The sequence below is a fragment of the Salvelinus fontinalis genome, chromosome 19, assembly GCF_029448725.1.
Source record: "Salvelinus fontinalis isolate EN_2023a chromosome 19, ASM2944872v1, whole genome shotgun sequence".
Taxonomy (NCBI): Eukaryota; Metazoa; Chordata; class Actinopteri; order Salmoniformes; family Salmonidae; genus Salvelinus; species Salvelinus fontinalis.
The window spans coordinates 40,278,227-40,296,077 of NC_074683.1; the positions used below are offsets into that span (position 1 = coordinate 40,278,227).

The 17,851-nt window shown below is 42.8% G+C and overlaps 1 long non-coding RNA gene across 1 annotated transcript; it reads left to right on the forward strand.

Annotated features, from left to right (window-relative positions):
• Positions 1–642: 642 nt before the first annotated feature.
• LOC129816732 (uncharacterized) lies at positions 643–17,797 on the forward strand. The gene is made up of 3 exons (XR_008753600.1): positions 643–1,030; positions 13,070–13,271; positions 17,467–17,797. It is a non-coding gene; the product is annotated as an uncharacterized LOC129816732 (long non-coding RNA).
• Positions 17,798–17,851: the final 54 nt, after the last annotated feature.

Genomic DNA, 17,851 nt, shown 5'->3' on the forward strand with positions numbered 1-17,851 from the left:
GTATGTGTCGAACTGCTTTGCTTTATCTTGGCCAGGTCGCAGTTGCAAATGAGAATTTGTTCTCAACTAGCTGACCTGGTTATATAAAGGTAAACATCTTAAAACACACCTGTTGATCATGCTGGTCTGTCTCCATGGAGGGGAGCAGGTGACTCTCCAACCAGACAGCAGACTCCAGGGACCAACTAGTGCTATCCTGCAGCAAATACTTAGTTCATTTGATGGGGCATAAACTATAAACCAATCAAGTTGTAGCCAATGATTGTGTTAATTGAGCTAAATTATAATATTGTAATGAAACGGCAGGGAGCAGGTCTCGAACCCTCGGCCTTCTAGCCCGAAGTCCAGAGAGCTATCGCCTGTGCCGTAAATGCAAGCTCAAGCGGCAGAGTAGATATCCGCGCTTATAAACCCAGGGTCGTTAAAGTATACTCTACAGTCCTCCTCTATGTAACCCTCACTCACCCACACAATCTGATACATTTATACGGATCTATGCAGCTCCAACATGAGTATTATGCGTTAGGAAAATGTATTTTGTCCCACACACAACATGCCTGACAGGTTATAAATGTGCACGAGTGCCTTTCAGATAGGACGTTCCCCTTTCAAGGGCGGCGGAGAAAGGGTACCGGGAGTAGCGGCAAATCTGTGGTAGCGGTTTTTTAAAAACGTCACAGCGTCCCTTGCGTGTGGGTGTGTGACCACTGATGTATGTATGTGTGACAGAGGAAGATGGCAGCGAAAAGAGAGAATGATTGTGAAATCAGAAAATGGTTTGTTATTGTCTAAAAGAGTAATCTATGCGACAAAGTATAATTTTTTTTAGGCGATCTTGTTTGCGTTCGTGGGTAGTTTTTTTGTAATATTGGCTCCATTTGTACAGTACACCCTGGTTGACTGACAGTGGATTTGCCCGTATAGCCACCGTTAGCATTTTGGCTAGCTAGCAAGCTAAGTTGTTTCTTGGAAATCACTGCTCCACAGCAGCTTGCCATTTTCGGAGGGTGAAAGTACTGCAAACGTACCCGTGAGTATTTGACTGTTCAACTGAAATACTTTGACTTTTACATGCTAACGTTATTTAGCTATTTGCATTCAGCTAAGTCTGCAAGTATCAGATTTGTTTCTAACGTTAAATCGCTGAAGGAGACATCGCTATATTAGCTAGGTAGCTAGCTTGTTTTTTTGAAATGCACTGCGCTGACACACAGCAGCACTTAGCTGGCTTGCTACAGTACGTGGGAATGCAGTAGCTACGTGATGTGTTATGCAAACGAGCAGTAGGCATGCACATCAACTGTTTATGTTAACGTTAGGCATTTATATACTTGGCTAACTATCCAGCACATTTTCCAAATTGTTGTAATTGTTAACGTTAGTAATGCTGAAACTAGCTAGCTTGTTGTTGAATACTCAGAAATTATAAACGATTAACGTTAACTTTACTCAACAATGCCATGGTAGTACACTTAAATCTGGGATTCTGAAATTTAGTATTATGTTATGTTTGGTATGGTTACATAAAACAGAAGTTGACTTAAGTCAAAAACTAAAGGAGGGTGGATTGGTGGTTGAACGTCTAGCAACCCAAAAGTTGTGTGTTCGAATCTCATTAGACAGCTTCAGCATTTTAACACGTTTTAAAATAAGTAACCTTTTGTACATTTTGCAAAACACCATACAAATTGTAATGGTTCTACATCAGTTTCCAGAGATAGATTTACATAGAGTCCCAAGTTCATTATGTCCCAGTTATAATTTAACATATTTGCCTCTAGAAATGTGTTAAACATTCACTGAAGTCGCTAGCAAGTTTACTAGATTGCTACAGAATCTGGGTCTGACTATAATTCCTCAGCAACGTCAAGTTGGTCTTGAGAACATGGCTGAGCTTTCCAGGTCAGGAGGTTTTTGAGATGGACTTGACATGCTTGCCACTCAATAATGTATCATGCGGGCACATGACCCGTGGCCAGGCCAGCGGCAAGGGAGAGAGAGGGAGACCTTTTCCTTACACGGTGTGCACACCTTTTGACCAGAATCTGTTCAAAAGTAGTTCAATTTGTGGTTCCATTTCAGACGCAGATACAGTGTTCAGTAAACATGACTGTGGTCAGTTAGCTTCTCTTGGAAAAATATTTTCCCTACCTCTACGTTCTATCCTCTACGTTCTATCCTCTACGTTCCATCTTCTACGTTCCCATCTTCTACGTTCCCATCTTCTACGTTCCCATCTTCTACGTTCCCATCTTCTACGTTCCATCTTCTACGTTCTATCTTCTACGTTCTATCCTCTATCTGGCCATTGGTGAGGGATAGGTGCTCAAACTTACCTTTTTCAGTCGTGATGAGTGCTTTAAAAAAAAAAATCCTGTTTAGCTTCGTGTCCGTTATTTAAAAAATGATCAAGGTTTACGGTTCAGATTATTATTTTTTAAATTCACTAGGCATTGTGTGGGTTGAATACTGTAACGACAAAGGATAAAACAATACGTCCCATGATGGTAGTAACTGCTTATCACTTATCAACTACTATATTCCCTTTACTGATAAAATATTTCATTTGTGTTTATTACATTACATTACATTTTGTTTTATTTTACTTTTATTTATTTCCAAGTCATATCATCCCTATAGAGCTGCTGCCTATGCTTTCTGACTAAATTACTTTTTAGTAGTTGTTCAAAGTAAATAAGACATACTTTTATGACTGCTGAATACCAATTATCAATCACTTAGAGCAAGTACAGTTGAAGTCTGAAGTTTACATACACTTAAGTTGGAGTCATTAAAACTCTTTTTTTCAACCACTCCACAAATTTCTTGTTAACAGGCCTTGAAATACATCCACAGGTTCACCTCCAATTGACTCAAATAATGTCAATTAGCCTATCAGAAGCTTCTAATGCCATGACATAATTTTCTGGAATCTTCCAAACTGTTTAAAGGCACAGTCAACTTAGTGTATGTAAACGTCTGACCCACTGGAATTGTGATACAGTGAAATAATCTGTCTGTAAACAATTGTTGGAAAAATTACTTGTGTCATGCACAAAGTAGATGTCCTTACCGACATGCCAAACTATAGTTTGTTAACAAGAAATGTGTGGAGTGGTTGAAACACTTAGGCTGGAGTCATTAAATCTAGTTTATGTAAACTTCAGACTTCAACTGTATATGAGAATGCTGTTCCTTGACTGAGCGTTTCCACACCATAGTGACCACAGAGCTCATCACTAAGATATGGGCTCTGGGACTAAACACCTCCCTCTGCAACTGGATCCTGGACTTCCTGATGGGCTACCCCCAGGTGGTAAGGGTTGGCAACAACACATATGGGCGGTAGGCAATCCTCAACATGGGGGCCTCTCAGGGGTGCGTGCTCAGTCCCCTCCTGTACTCCCTGTTCACCCACGACTGCGTGGCCAAGCACGACTTCAGCACCATCATTAAGTTTGCTGACGACACAATGGTGGTAGGCCTGATCACCGACAATGATGAGACAACCTATAGGGAGAAGGTCGGAGACCTGGCAGTGTGGTGCCAGGACAACAACCTGAAAAGAGATTGAAAAGATTTGGCATGGTCCCCCAGATTCTCAATGTTCTACAGTTGCACCACTGAGAGCATCCCGACCGGTGTCTGGTGGAAAGCAGACTGAACCTGGTTGTCCTCTTGGATTTTACCTCTGGTTTGTTCCAATCCGTTTTTTTTATCCTGAAAAACTCCCCAGTCCTTAACGATGACAATCATACCCATAACATGATGCAGCCACCACTATGAAGAGTGGTACTCATTAATGTGTTGTATTGCATTTGCCCCATACTCATTAGGGGCGTGCCGAGGACAAAACAAGTATTGTAATGGATATGTAGAATTGTCTGAATACGATTATGAGATGAGTATTATTTGTTGTTGTTGTAATTTATCCGTGGTTGGAAAAAGCATGTTTTCAGCTGCCAGCACGCATTTCTCTCACTCAATCCGTATGAAGCGCTGTGTTCTCTAAACAACTATTGGATAGTTTCTTCTGTAAAGAAACGGGCGGGGTCCCGATTGAGCCTGCTGTAACGATTGGATTAGAACAAGCCGCTCTCATTTCCCCAGACACGCGCACTGCTCTGTTTCACCACACTCAGTCATTCTTATCAGGGCATAAGTTTCCTCTTATCCAAACATAGTGTATGAATCTGTAGCTAGTCATTGTTGTTCAAACTAGAAATTTCCTGTCGGCTGAGGGAATATGGTTGTTTTAGTCTGTCTAATTGGCGTTGTTTAGTAGGCCTACTTTGTCTGTCCGTATAATTATTCCATTGACGTCTGTTGTGAGCTTTGCTATTATTATTTATTCTTGCCCAGTCATGTTTACTGAGCAACAGATCATTATGGGGGAAAAAAAGACACATATATCGTTTCTTTTGATTTTACAAATGTGGCATAAGTGTCTGCAGAGAAAAGCTTTGCTCCTCTCCAAAGTGAAACAATATGGAGCAAGAAAATTAGCCTAGCTTCTAAATCTGTGTCTAGAATACATGCAGACAGTAGTAGCCAGCCATGCAAGGGGCCTATGTATTTGCCGATTCCGTTGATAATTGAATAAGACTAAGTAAAGTAGTCATGTGCATTTTCATCTCTCGGGTTCAATTTAACAATGTGTCTGAGTGAATGAACACAATGAATGATGCGGCCTGAGTAATGGTACAATCATGCTCACTCCAGGGTTGAGGCTTTACCGGCATTTAAAAGCACACTTCTGAGTTTTCCCATCACCAGTAAATCCAATTACGAGTATCAAGTTTGATAAAAACGGATACGATTACGATGAGATCGACACGTCCGGTATCCATAACATGATGCAGCCACCACTCTGTTTGTAAATGTGGAGAGTGATACTCAGTAATGTATTGTAAATATGGAGAGATACGCAGTAATGTATTGTAAATATGGAGAGAGATACGCAGTAATGTATTGTAAATATGGAGAGAGATACTCAGTAATGTATTGTAAATATGGAGAGAGATACGCAGTAATGTATTGTAAATATGGAGAGAGATACTCAGTAATGTATTGTAAATATGGAGAGAGATACTCAGTAATGTATTGTAAATATGGAGAGAGATACTCAGTAATGTATTGTAAATATGGAGAGAGATACTCAGTAATGTATTGTAAATATGGAGAGAGATACTCAGTAATGTATTGTAAATATGGAGAGAGATACTCAGTAATGTATTGTAAATATGGAGAGTGATACGCAGTAATGTATTGTAAATATGGAGAGAGATACTCAGTAATGTATTGTAAATATGGAGAGAGATACTCAGTAATGTATTGGATTGGATTTGACCCAAACATAACACGTTCTATTTGGGACCAAAAGTTTTTTTGCAGTATTACTTTCGTGCCTTGCAGCAAATATTTTTTTTATTCTGTACAGACTTCCTTCTTTTCACTGTCAGTTAGATTAGTATTGAGTACAATGTTGATCCATCCTCAGTTTTCTCCTATCACAGCCATTAAACTCTAACTGTTTGAAAGTCACCATTGTAGAGGTCGACCGATTATGATTTTTCAACACCGATACCGATTATTGGAGGGCCAAAAAAGCCGATACCAATTAATCGGCCGAATTTATTTATTTATTTATTTATTTATTTATTTATTTATTTGTAATAATTTTTATTTATTTATTTTTATTTAACCTTTATTTAACCAGGTAGGCAAATTGAGAACACGTTCTCATTTATCGGCCATTCCGATCATTCATCGGCCATTCCGATTAATCGGTTGACCTCTACACCATGGTTAACTGAGGAAGGACGCCTGTATATTTGTAGTGACTGGGTGTATTCCATCCAAAGTGTAATTAATTCAATGTCTGCTTTAAAAAAAAAAAGTACTCTTCTACTAATAGGTGCCCTTCTTTGTGAAGCATTGAAAAACCTCTCTGGTCTTTGTGGTTGAATCTGTGTTTGAAATTCACTGCTCGACGGAGTGACCTTACAGATAATTGTATGTTGGGGGTACAGAGATGAGGTAGTCATTCAAAACCATGTTAAACACTTATTGCACACAGAGTGAGTCTATGCAACTTATTATGTGACTTGTTAAGCACATTTTTACTCGGACTTATTTAGGCTTGCCATAAAGAGTCTTGAGTCAATAAGATCTCAACCATTTCAGCTTTTGTTAAATAGAAACATAATGGAAAACATAATTCCACTTTGACATGGAGAATTGTGTGTAGGCCTGTGACACATCTCAATTTAAACCATTTTTAAATTGACTGTAACAACAAAATTAGGAAAAAGTCAAGGGGCACTGTATGATGATGGGTCAGCCGCTGATGAACATGTTTCACCTAAACTGCTCCTAGGTTTCAGGGTCAGCCGCTGATGAACATGTTTCACCTAAACTGCTCCTAGGTTTCAGGGTCAGCCGCTGATGAACATGTTTCACTTAAACTGCTCCTAGGTTTCAGGGTCAGCCGCTGATGAACATGTTTCACCTAAACTGCTCCTAGGTTTCAGGGTCAGCCGCTGATGAACATGTTTCACCTAAACTGCTCCTAGGTTTCAGGGTCAGCCGCTGATGAACATGTTTCACCTAAACTGCTCCTAGGTTTCAGGGTCAGCCGCTGTTGAACATGTTTCACCTAAACTGCTCCTAGGTTTGAGGGTCAGCCGCTGTTGAACATGTTTCACCTAAACTGCTCCTAGGTTTCAGGGTCAGCCGCTGATGAACATGTTTCACCTAAACTGCTCCTAGGTTTCAGGGTCAGCCGCTGATGAACATGTTTCACTTAAACTGCTCCTAGGTTTCAGGGTCAGCCGCTGATGAACATGTTTCACCTAAACTGCTCCTAGGTTTCAGGGTCAGCCGCTGATGAACATGTTTCACTTAAACTGCTCCTAGGTTTCAGGGTCAGCCGCTGATGAACATGTTTCACCTAAACTGCTCCTAGGTTTCAGGGTCAGCCGCTGATGAACATGTTTCACCTAAACTGCTCCTAGGTTTCAGGGTCAGCCGCTGTTGAACATGTTTCACCTAAACTGCTCCTAGGTTTGAGGGTCAGCCGCTGTTGAACATGTTTCACCTAAACTGCTCCTAGGTTTCAGGGTCAGCCGCTGATGAACATGTTTCACCTAAACTGCTCCTAGGTTTCAGGGTCAGCCGCTGATGAACATGTTTCACTTAAACTGCTCCTAGGTTTCAGGGTCAGCCGCTGATGAACATGTTTCACCTAAACTGCTCCTAGGTTTCAGGGTCAGCCGCTGATGAACATGTTTCACTTAAACTGCTCCTAGGTTTCAGGGTCAGCCGCTGATGAACATGTTTCACCTAAACTGCTCCTAGGTTTGAGGGTCAGCCGCTGTTGAACATGTTTCACCTAAACTGCTCCTAGGTTTCAGGGTCAGCCGCTGATGAACATGTTTCACCTAAACTGCTCCTAGGTTTGAGGGTCAGCCGCTGATGAACATGTTTCACTTAAACTGCTCCTAGGTTTCAGGGTCAGCCGCTGATGAACATGTTTCACCTAAACTGCTCCTAGGTTTCAGGGTCAGCCGCTGATGAACATGTTTCACCTAAACTGCTCCTAGGTTTGAGGGTCAGCCGCTGATGAACATGTTTCACCTAAACTGCTCCTAGGTTTCAGGGTCAGCCGCTGATGAACATGTTTCACCTAAACTGCTCCTAGGTTTGAGGGTCAGCCGCTGATGAACATGTTTCACCTAAACTGCTCCTAGGTTTCAGGGTCAGCCGCTGCCAAAATACCTCACTTTCCTCAGGCAGGCTAACATTACTCACTACTGAGCTGTCGGTACAGAAAGGTTTAGTTCTGTTCACTTATTGATGACCTCTGTCTTAAGTGGGATACATTTTATTTGCTGTCTCATCCCCCTTATTGTTACTAACATTGGAATCTGAGCAGCTGAACTTTGAACTTACCGACATTTTACGCCACTGAAGGATGTTTAACCTGAAAAATGAAATCACCTTTGATTGTAACCGGTTACATAGTTCTTCTTCTCTTATTTACCGACGTTAGCCCAGGGACCGAATGGTTGACTTTATGGTTTTATGTCTGAAATGTTGAGCCTTCAGCTTGGCTGCATCTTGTTGTTGTTGTTAGCTGTATCATGGTTTTAGTTAGCTGGTGATATCTGGCTTACTTTTTTTTGGGGGGGGGGAAAGATTTAAAGAGCTACTATTTTTTTTTCTCAACTGGTAATTGATGCGCGCTTCCAAATTGATTCGCCATTCAAATGCAACGGAGGTAGTATGCATTTTGTAAACGTATAGCTACTTAATAGTTTGAAACCTGAATGTTTTACTACATATATTAGGAGACATGTTTTAATTTGACTTTGCGATTTGAAACCGGAAGCCTAATTGCTCTCATGTTCTATTGGTTTTCTAACTGTCTTTATCCGGTATCCAAACAAACAGTCGCACGTAGCCTACTGCTTTGTGCAGATTGCTGCGCTAATAATGTTAAACTATTTTTATCAACATTTCTGAACTCATTGCTTTTTAACATTCTTTTTATGTTTTGTGTAGCTGTGGTTTACTGGTTGTAGGGATTTGAGATCTTTAGTTGCACAACTTCGTCGACAAGCTGACTAATAGAATAATAGGTAAACGCTTCTACTATGAGAGTAGTAGTAGATTGACAGGCTCATAGGCGGTGGATCCATAAGGCTAGGGAAGCTAAGCTTTCCCTAAGTAAATTATCGAAATTATATAGCCTAATTAGCCGTCTGCTGTCTCTACAGAAATAAATACAATAATTCAAAATAGGATACTAAAGCTTGTTTTGAGCTTCCCATAGCCTTAAAATAAAAAATATGTTGTACATTATTTATTTGATTAAAGTGTCATCTTCAGGATGCCCAGCCCACGTGAGCTTTATTACACTCTATTTGCTTTAGCACACACACACACACACACACACACACACACACACACACACACACACACACACACACACACACACACACACACACACACACACACACACACAGTGCCTTTGGAGAGTATTTAGACCCCTTTACCACATTTTGTTTCGTTACAGCCTTATTCTAAAATGGATTAAATAGCTTTTTTCCCCCTCATCAATCTACACACACTACCCCAGAATGACAAAGCAGAAAGCACCTTGGGCAGTGATTACAGCCTTGAGTCATGCATATGATGCTAAAAGCTTGTCACACCTGTATTTGGGGAGTTTCTCTCATTCTTCTGTGCAGATCCTCTCGAGCTCTGTCAGGTTGGATGGGGAGTGTCGCTGCACAGCTATTTTCAGGTCTCTCCAGAGATGTTCAAGTCCGGGCTCTGGCTGGGCCACTCAAGGACATTTCAGAGACATATCCCGAAGCCACTCATGCAATGTCTTGGCTGTGTGCTTAGGGTTATTGTCTTATTGGAAGGTGAACCTTTGCCCCAGTCTGAGGTCCTGAGTGCTCTAGAGCAGTTTTTCATCAAGGATCTCTCTGCACTTTGCTCCGTTCATCTTTCCCTTGAACCTGACTAGTCTCCCAGTCCCTGCTGCTGAGAAACATCCCCACAGCATGATGATGCTGCCACCACCATGCTTCTGCATAGGGATGGTGACAGGTTTCCTCCAGATGTAATGCTTGGCATTTAGGCTGAAGAGTTCAATCTTGGTTTCATCAGACCAGAGAATCATGTTTCTCATGGTCTGAGAGTCCTTTTGGCAACCTCCAAGCAGGCTGTCATGTGCCTGTTACTGAGGAGACACTTCCATTTGGCCAATCTACCATAAATGCCTGATTGGTGGAGTGCTGCAGAGATGGTTGTGCTTTCCAGATGAAGATGAAATATTGCCTGGCTGGGCTTCTACTTTTTACTTAGTCACAACTCAGCAATCCTCTGGTGTTTTGCCGCACGGGCTGTCCAAATTGCAAGCCCTTCCGACTGTATGTCAATGTGATTTATTTATTATTATAATTTTTTTTTAAACAATCCACAATTATTTTATTTTAAGAACCTAATGATCCTCTGTGGCCAAATCATGCTTTCTGGTGTAGTAGCCTATTTTGAATGATTATTATTATTATTATTATTTATTTTTTTTAGACAGGATTAGGCAAATTAGGCTCTATAATTTTGGCAATTCAATTTACTTTAGGTGAAGCGTAGCTTTTGGACGAACCACCTATGTCTGTAGAGGACTTGTGATGGAGTTTTTTTAAAAACAAATGGCTACTGGATTAATGCTAATAATCATGATTCTGTCAGGTAAGCATAGGCTACTTTTGTAGTTCAATCAATCAAATTGATTTATAAAGCCCTTTTTACATCAGCTGATGTCACAAAGTGCTGTACAGAAACCCGGCCTAAAACCCCAAACGGCAAAGCAATGCAGGTGTAGAAGAACAGTTACCTTTTCAAAATAGCCTTTCCATCTACCCGAAGACAGTTAAGCTCTCATTAGCGTCGCTCACGGCTACACAGTGATAGACATATAGGGCCTACGCGTACTGCACACACACGGACCGGGATGTTCCGTTGCTGCCTCTTCAGAAAGTCGCTTTATTTTTGGTCAATTGCACATTACTGTTTGAATAAATCATAATAAAAAAATACCAAATTGTGAACCAAAAAACTAAAGTGACCCTGGTACACTTGTTTTCACTGGGATCCTCACTAGCTACTAGTTGAAATGGTTGCAAGTGCGACTGTTTTGGTCACGGTATCGAACCCTGCCGGTCTTCACTTGATCTCATTTACAGGTTATGCATTGCCACAATGTTTGTTTTTCAAATGATGTATTTGATTTAAAACAAATTATTTAACTAGCCGCATGCCCACATTGGCTGCTATGTGGGAAAAACACAAAATAAAATACATGAATGTTCCAGAACACTAAAGGCTAAGTGGATTGTGGGTTAGCAAGAGGCTGTTTAGCTGTAGTCAACATGTGATTGTAGAGTTTGCTAAACAAATACCAACTGGATTGATGAAAGATTATTATGATATCATTCTTCCATTTAAGCATAGGCAACTTTAATTAACATTTAGTTGAGATGGCTGTCCCCCCAAAAAAAACATTTAATCTACCAGAAGACTTTTTTTCATTAGCATCATCGCTAACGGCTACTCAAAGTGGTAGATGTGTTTTAAATAAAGGTTAAATAAAAACTTTTTTAATCTAGGCAAGTCAGATTTAAGAACAAATTCTTATTTACAATGGCGACTTACACCGGCCAAACCCAGACGACGTTGGGGCCAATTGTGCGCTGCCCTATGGGACTCCCAACCACGTTGTGATACAGCCCAGTGATACGTTGCTGGAAATACAATTTAACTAATGCATTCTGTTCATGTCTTTTGATGAACTTGGGGCAAATTTTAATACATTTTCAATACATTTAGTTGATTTCAACACGGTTTAATATCGTTGAATTCCATTTTAATGCCTAGATTCCGTGAGCCCAAATTATCATTTTGGCATGAGGATCTCCACTACCTGCTATTGCCTCAGTGACGATTCATCATTTTCATTGAATGTTTTAATCATTTAAGATAATCGCCAAAAAACCTAGGCCTACCAGTAGCCATATACAAATTAGGGAGCCAAATGAATGAAGCGATTCGGTAGGCTACCCTGACTGAGACGAGTCACACACTTTAATGTCGCTGTCTAGCGACGTCGAGGTAAAGGCAACTAAGGAAATCCTTTGGTTGACTTGTCCCGACACTATACCATGGACATATAATTACGATGTATGATTTTATGAAATGGCGACGGGATATAGGAGATTCTAAGACACTGCATCTCAGTGCCAGAAGGCGTCACTACAGACCCTGGTTCGATCCCGGGCTGTATCACAACCGGCCATGATCGGGAGTCCCATAGGGCGGCGCACAATTGGCCCAGCGTCTTCCGGGTTTGGGGAGGGTTTGGCCGCGGTAGGACAGGTGACCTATGCTATCAATAGATCGCTAAAAGATGCATATCGTTCATTCTAGCGGGAGATGGCTCAACGGATTATCGAATTTAAACTTTTCAAATTTAAAAGTAGCCTAGTTACGATGGGGTGGGGGGGGGGGGGGGAGTAGCTGATCCTCTCACATTAAAACGTCTTGCCTGTGTTTTAGTTTTTCTGTTGTCTTGGTGCGCTTACCAAACGATCTGGCACAGATGGGTCACACACTACAGGATTCTCCACACCGCGCTGTCTCACCAAAACAATGTGGTGATGTGATTTAACGTAGCTAGAACATGGGGTGGCAGGTAGCCTAGTGGTTGGAGTGTTGGGCCAGTAACCAAAAGTTTGCTGGACCGAATCCCTGAGCTGACATTTAAAAAAAAATCTGTGGTTCTGCCCCCAGACAAGGCAGTTAACCCCCGGTAGGCCGTCATTGTAAATAAGAATTTGTTCTTAACTGATTTGCCTAGTTAAATAGAACGAGCTGTGGCTCAAAGCAGCCTAAAAAACATTTTCAGTCAGACGTTCACGTTTGCCATACCAGAATTTTAAATATCTAGCCAACATTTTGAATTGCATGTGAACTCCAGAGCTGTAACGATTTGACACTTTGGTTCAATTCGAGTAGAAACACGTACTAGCAGTAATCGCTCCTGCTGGAGAGTCATTCTGGGTGATGTGAAACAACGTCATCATCGTCTTACTGGCTTCTTCTCTGGCAGGCTCTCATTGGCTATTGCTGATCAGTGTTCTCAAAACGTCTTGCACATCTCAACACTACAAGAGCTTTGCGTATTTTGTTTCAGATTATTATTTTTTTAAAAATCAAACATGTTCAGAAACTATCAGGACGTCTGGGACTGCTCAAAGACTTGATTGGTAGCCCTCCGATTTGCGTCTGTGACCACGCGCTCTGAGTAGGCAACGACGTGGAGGATTTTGGCTCTGATCTCAAACTGGTCTGGGACAGCTAAATCATGTTGTGTACACCCAGCTTAAAACACCTTCTGTGTCACCTCTGTCTGTGTTTCTCTCTGCCAGACTAGAACTGTGTAGTACAATACACCGGCTTACCAGCTTATAACCAAACCCTCTTCTCTCTGTCCTAGGTGGTGGTTGACTTTCAGTCTTTGGAGAGCAGTTGGGGCTAAGGAAGACTAAGCCAATCGCTGCTGGTTGGTGACTTCCTTGAAAAGCCAGCGTTGGACTGGAGCAGCCAGCTAAGGGCCATGAGCCAGGGCTTCCTCCTCCCTCTGTGGACCAGAGCCAAAATGGAGGTTTAGCCCAGACAGACGCTGAGCAAGTGTTCAGGTAATATGGTGTTTTTTTTTTGTAGAACCTGTCTCTCTCTCTCTCTCTCTCTCTGTACAAGTGATGTAAGCAAACCTCTATGAATCATAGTGACTCTGAGGCGCTACGGTAACCTACTTTATCTCCCAGCAGCCTTTGCTCTCCTTCTCTCTCGTCCCGAGCCAAGTATAGCAGTCAGTTGTTTTGTCGTGATTTGGAACGTGGAAATGTGTGTGTGGGGAAATGTTCAAGACATCGACTGCTTCTGTGAAGAATGTAGATCGATGAGATGGTATAATGGTATGGAGATTATGCCGTCTGTGGTCCCACAGGTAATATCCCCCAGATATTAAAGACAAATCACTCCAATGTTCACTCTCAGTTTCTTTTTTAAAAGTTGTGTTAAATTTGTCCTGTCTCAGTCACAGAGCAATACATTCCTCTCTAACTCTGTCTTGATCCCAGCTCTCTACTTTGACGTCAGTCACGAGTGACTGAGTGGCCTGTACATTTTTCTAATCCCTATTTTCTAAAAGCAATAGCTTCAGCAGAACAGTAAGTAGTACTGGGAACCCCACACAGAGTACTGACTGTCCTTTTAAGCTCTATATGACTCTAAATGGCTCTATGCTCCCCATAACTACGGTGATGACACTAACGCTGGGATGAGACATTTGGCTTCATCAGTTTTGCTTGTTACACAAACCTCACAAAGTGAACTTCCACTGTCTGTGTGGGCTGGGGCCCCGTGCTGCTCTTCTGGGTTAGGATGGGGGTCAGCAGGGGCATAGGCTGCTCACCTCACCTCTGCCCTACGTACAGCCAATAGCCTCCCTCGTACAGCCCATTAGAAACAGGGTGAGCAGTGGGGCGAGGGGTTGAGGTCAATTCAAATTGAAGGCAGTCAATGTAGGATGTAAACTCAAATTTGACTTCAGGGGACCACTTTGAGGTAGAGGTGTGTGTGTGTGTGTGTATATATATATATACACTGAACAAAAATATCTAAATACGACGTGCAACAATTTCAACTATTTCAACGAGTTACAGTTCAGGAAATCAGTCAATTCAAAATAAATGTATTTTGTCCCTAATGAATGGATTTATCCTGTTGGGAAAGGGCAGTGTGGAGTGCGATTGCATTATCTGTGGATCTGTTGGGGTGGTATGCGAATTGGAGTGGGTCTAGGGTTTCCGGCATGATGGTGTTGTGAGATATGACTAGCCTTTCAAAGCACTTCATGGCTACCGACGTGAGTGCTACAGGGTGGTAATCATTTAAGTAGGTTACCATCGCTTTCTTGGTCACAGGGACTATGCTGGTCTGCTTGAAACATGTAGGTATTACACTCGGTCAGGGAGTGGTTGAAAATGTCAGTGAAGACTCTTGCCATTTGGTCCACGCATGCTTTGAGAACAAGTCCTGGTAATCCGTCTGGCCCTGCGGCCTTGTGAATGTTGACCTGTTTTTAAGGGTCTTGCTCACATCAGCTACGGAAAGCGCGATTACACAGTTGTCCGGAACAGCTGGTGCTCTCATGCATGCTTCAGTGTTGCTTGCCTGAAAGCGAGCATAAAAGGCATTTAGCTCGTCTGGTAGGCTTGCACCACTGGGCACCTCGCGGCTGGGTTTCCCTTTTGTAGTCCGTAATAGTTTTCAAGCCCTTCCACATCCGACGAGCGTCAGAGCCGGTGTAGTATGATTCAGTCTTCGACCTGTATTGACGCTTTTTGTCTGTTTGAGGATTTGTCTGAGGTTATAGCGGGATTTCTTATAAGCATCCGGATTAGTGTCCTGCTCCTTCGAAGGGGTAGCTCTAGCCTTTAGCTCGGTGCGGATGTTGCCTTTATTCCATGACTTCTGGTTGGGAAATGTACCTTTGAACCAGCAGTTCGACACATACAACAACAACACAGAGTTACACATGGAATAAACAAACATGCAGTCAATAATACAGTAGATAAAGTCTATATACAGTATATGCAAATGAGGGAGGTAAGGCAATAAATAGGCCATGGTGGCAAAGTAATTACAATATAGCAATTAATCACTGGAATTGTAGATGTGTAGAAGATTAATGTGCAAGTAGAGATACTGGGGGGCAAAGGAGCAAGATAAATACAGTATGGGGATGAGGTAGGTAGATAGATGGTCTATTTACAGATGGGCTGTGTACAGGTGCTGTGATCTGTGAGCTGCTCTGACAGCTGGTGCTTAAAGCTCGTGAGGGAGATATGAGTCTCCAGCTTCAGAGATTTTTGTAGTTCGTTCCAGTCATTGGCAGCAGAGAACTGGAAGGAGAGGCGGCCGAAGGAGGAATTGGCTTATGGGGTGACCAGTGAAATATACCTGCTGGAGCGTGTGCTACGGGTGGGTTTTGCAATAGTGACCAGTGAGCTGAGATAAGGCGGGGCTTTACCTATCAGAGACTTGTAGATGACCTAGAGCCAGTGTGTTTGGTGACGAGTATGAAGCGAGGGCCAACCAACGAGAGCGTACAAGTCGCAGTGGTGGGTAGTATAGGGGCTTTAGTGACAAAACGGATGGCACTGTGATAGACTGCATCCAATTTGTTGAGTAGAGTGATGGAGGCTATTTTGTAAATGACATCGTCGAGGATCGGTAGGATGGTCAGTTTTAGGACGGTATGCTTGGCAGCATGGGTGAAGGATGCTTTGTTTGCGAAATAGGAAGCTGATTCTAGATTTAATTTTGGATTGGAGATGCTTAATGTGAGTCTGGAAGGAGAGTTTACAGTCTAACTAGACACTCAGATATTTGTAGTTGTCCACATATTCTAAGTCAGAGCCGTCCAGAGTAGTGATGTTGGACAGGCGAGCAGGTGTTGGCAGCGAACGGTTGAAGAGCATGCATTTAGTTTTACTTGTATTTAAGAGCAGTTGGAGGCCACGGAAGGAGAGTTGTATGGCATTGAAGCTCGTCTGGAGGTTAGTTAACACAGTGTCCAAAGAAGGGCCAGAAGTATACAGAATGGTGTCGGCTTGGTAGAGGTGGATCAGAGAATCACCAGCAGCAAGAGCGACATCATTGAGGTATACAGAGAAGAGAGTTGGCCTGAGAATTGAACCCTGTGGCACCCCCATAGAGACTGCCAGAGGTCCGGACAACAGGCCCTCCGATTGACACACTGAACTCTATCAGAGAAGTAGTTGGTGAACCAGGCGAGGCAGTCATTTGAGAAACCAAAGCTGTTGAGTCTGCCGATGAGGATGTGGTGATTGACAGAGTCAAAAGCCTTGGCCAGGTCAATGAATACGGCTGCACCGTAATGTCTCTTATTGATGGCGGTTATGATATCGTTTAGGACCTTGAGCGTGGCTGAGGTGCAGATCTTTCAGAACATCAGCTATCTGGATTTGGGAGAAGGAGAAATGGGGGAGGCTTCGGGCGAGTTGCTTTTGGGGGTGGATTACTGTTGATCGGGGTAGCCAGGTGGAAAGCATGGCCAGCCGTAGAAAAATGTTTTATTGAAATTCTCAATTATCGTGTATTTATCAGTGGTGACAGTGTTTCCTATTCTCAGTGCAGTAGGCAGCTGGGAGGAGGTGCTCTTATTCTCCATGGACTTTACAGTGTCCCAGAACATATTTGAGTTTGTGCTACAGGAAGCAATTTTCTGCTTGGAAAAAAGCTAGCCTTGGCTTTTCTAACTGCCTGTGTATATTGGTACGGCTAAAGGCTATCAGAACTGGTCGTCTAGTACGTTCAGAACAGAGTGTAAAAGGAGCAGGTTTCTGGGCGCGATAGAATAGATTCAAGGCATAATGTACAGACAAAGGTATGGTAGGATGTGAATACAGTGGAGGTAAACAAAGAAAAAGCTAGCCTTAGCTCTCCCAACTGCCTGTATATGCAGAACGCTGCTGGATGTTTTTGTGCTGGTCAAGGACATAGTCAAAGCTTTTTAAGTTTGGGTCAGTCACAGTGGTCAGGTATTCTGCCTGTTAATGGGCCAAATAGCATTCTAGTTTGCTCTGTTTTTGTTTTTGTTATTTCTTTCCAATGTGTCAAGTATTGTATTTTACTTTTCTCATGCGTTGGTTGGGTGTAATTGTGTTGTTGTCCTGGGTCTCTGTGGGGTCTGTATGTGTTTGTGAACACAGCCCCAGGACCTGTCTGTTTGTCTCTGTGTCTGTCTGTTGTAATTAGGCTAACCTCTGTATTGTAATAACCCTAACCTCTGTGTCCCTGCAGTGCTGCGGGTCCTCTGCCTAGGCATGGAGTGGCGTTGGCTGCAGACTGGATGACAGGGTCTTCAGGGAGAGCCGAGGCGCGTCCCCCTGCACAGACACCCAACTCCCTAACTGACCACCGCTGACCCGTCACCACGGTGACTGACACCGAAGTACAGCCTCACCCCTGCAACCACAGCAGAATCCCCCCCCCCTTTTCCTCATCCCCCTCTATCTGGACTCTCCTTACCCCCTCCTCCTTTCCTGACCCCTCCCCTTCCTCCTCCTTTCCTGACCCCTCCCCTTCCTCCTCCTTTCCTGACCCCCCCCCCCTTCCTCCTCCTTTCCTGACCCCCCCCCCCTTCCTCCTCCTTTCCTGACCCCCCCCCCTTCCTCCTCCTTTCCTG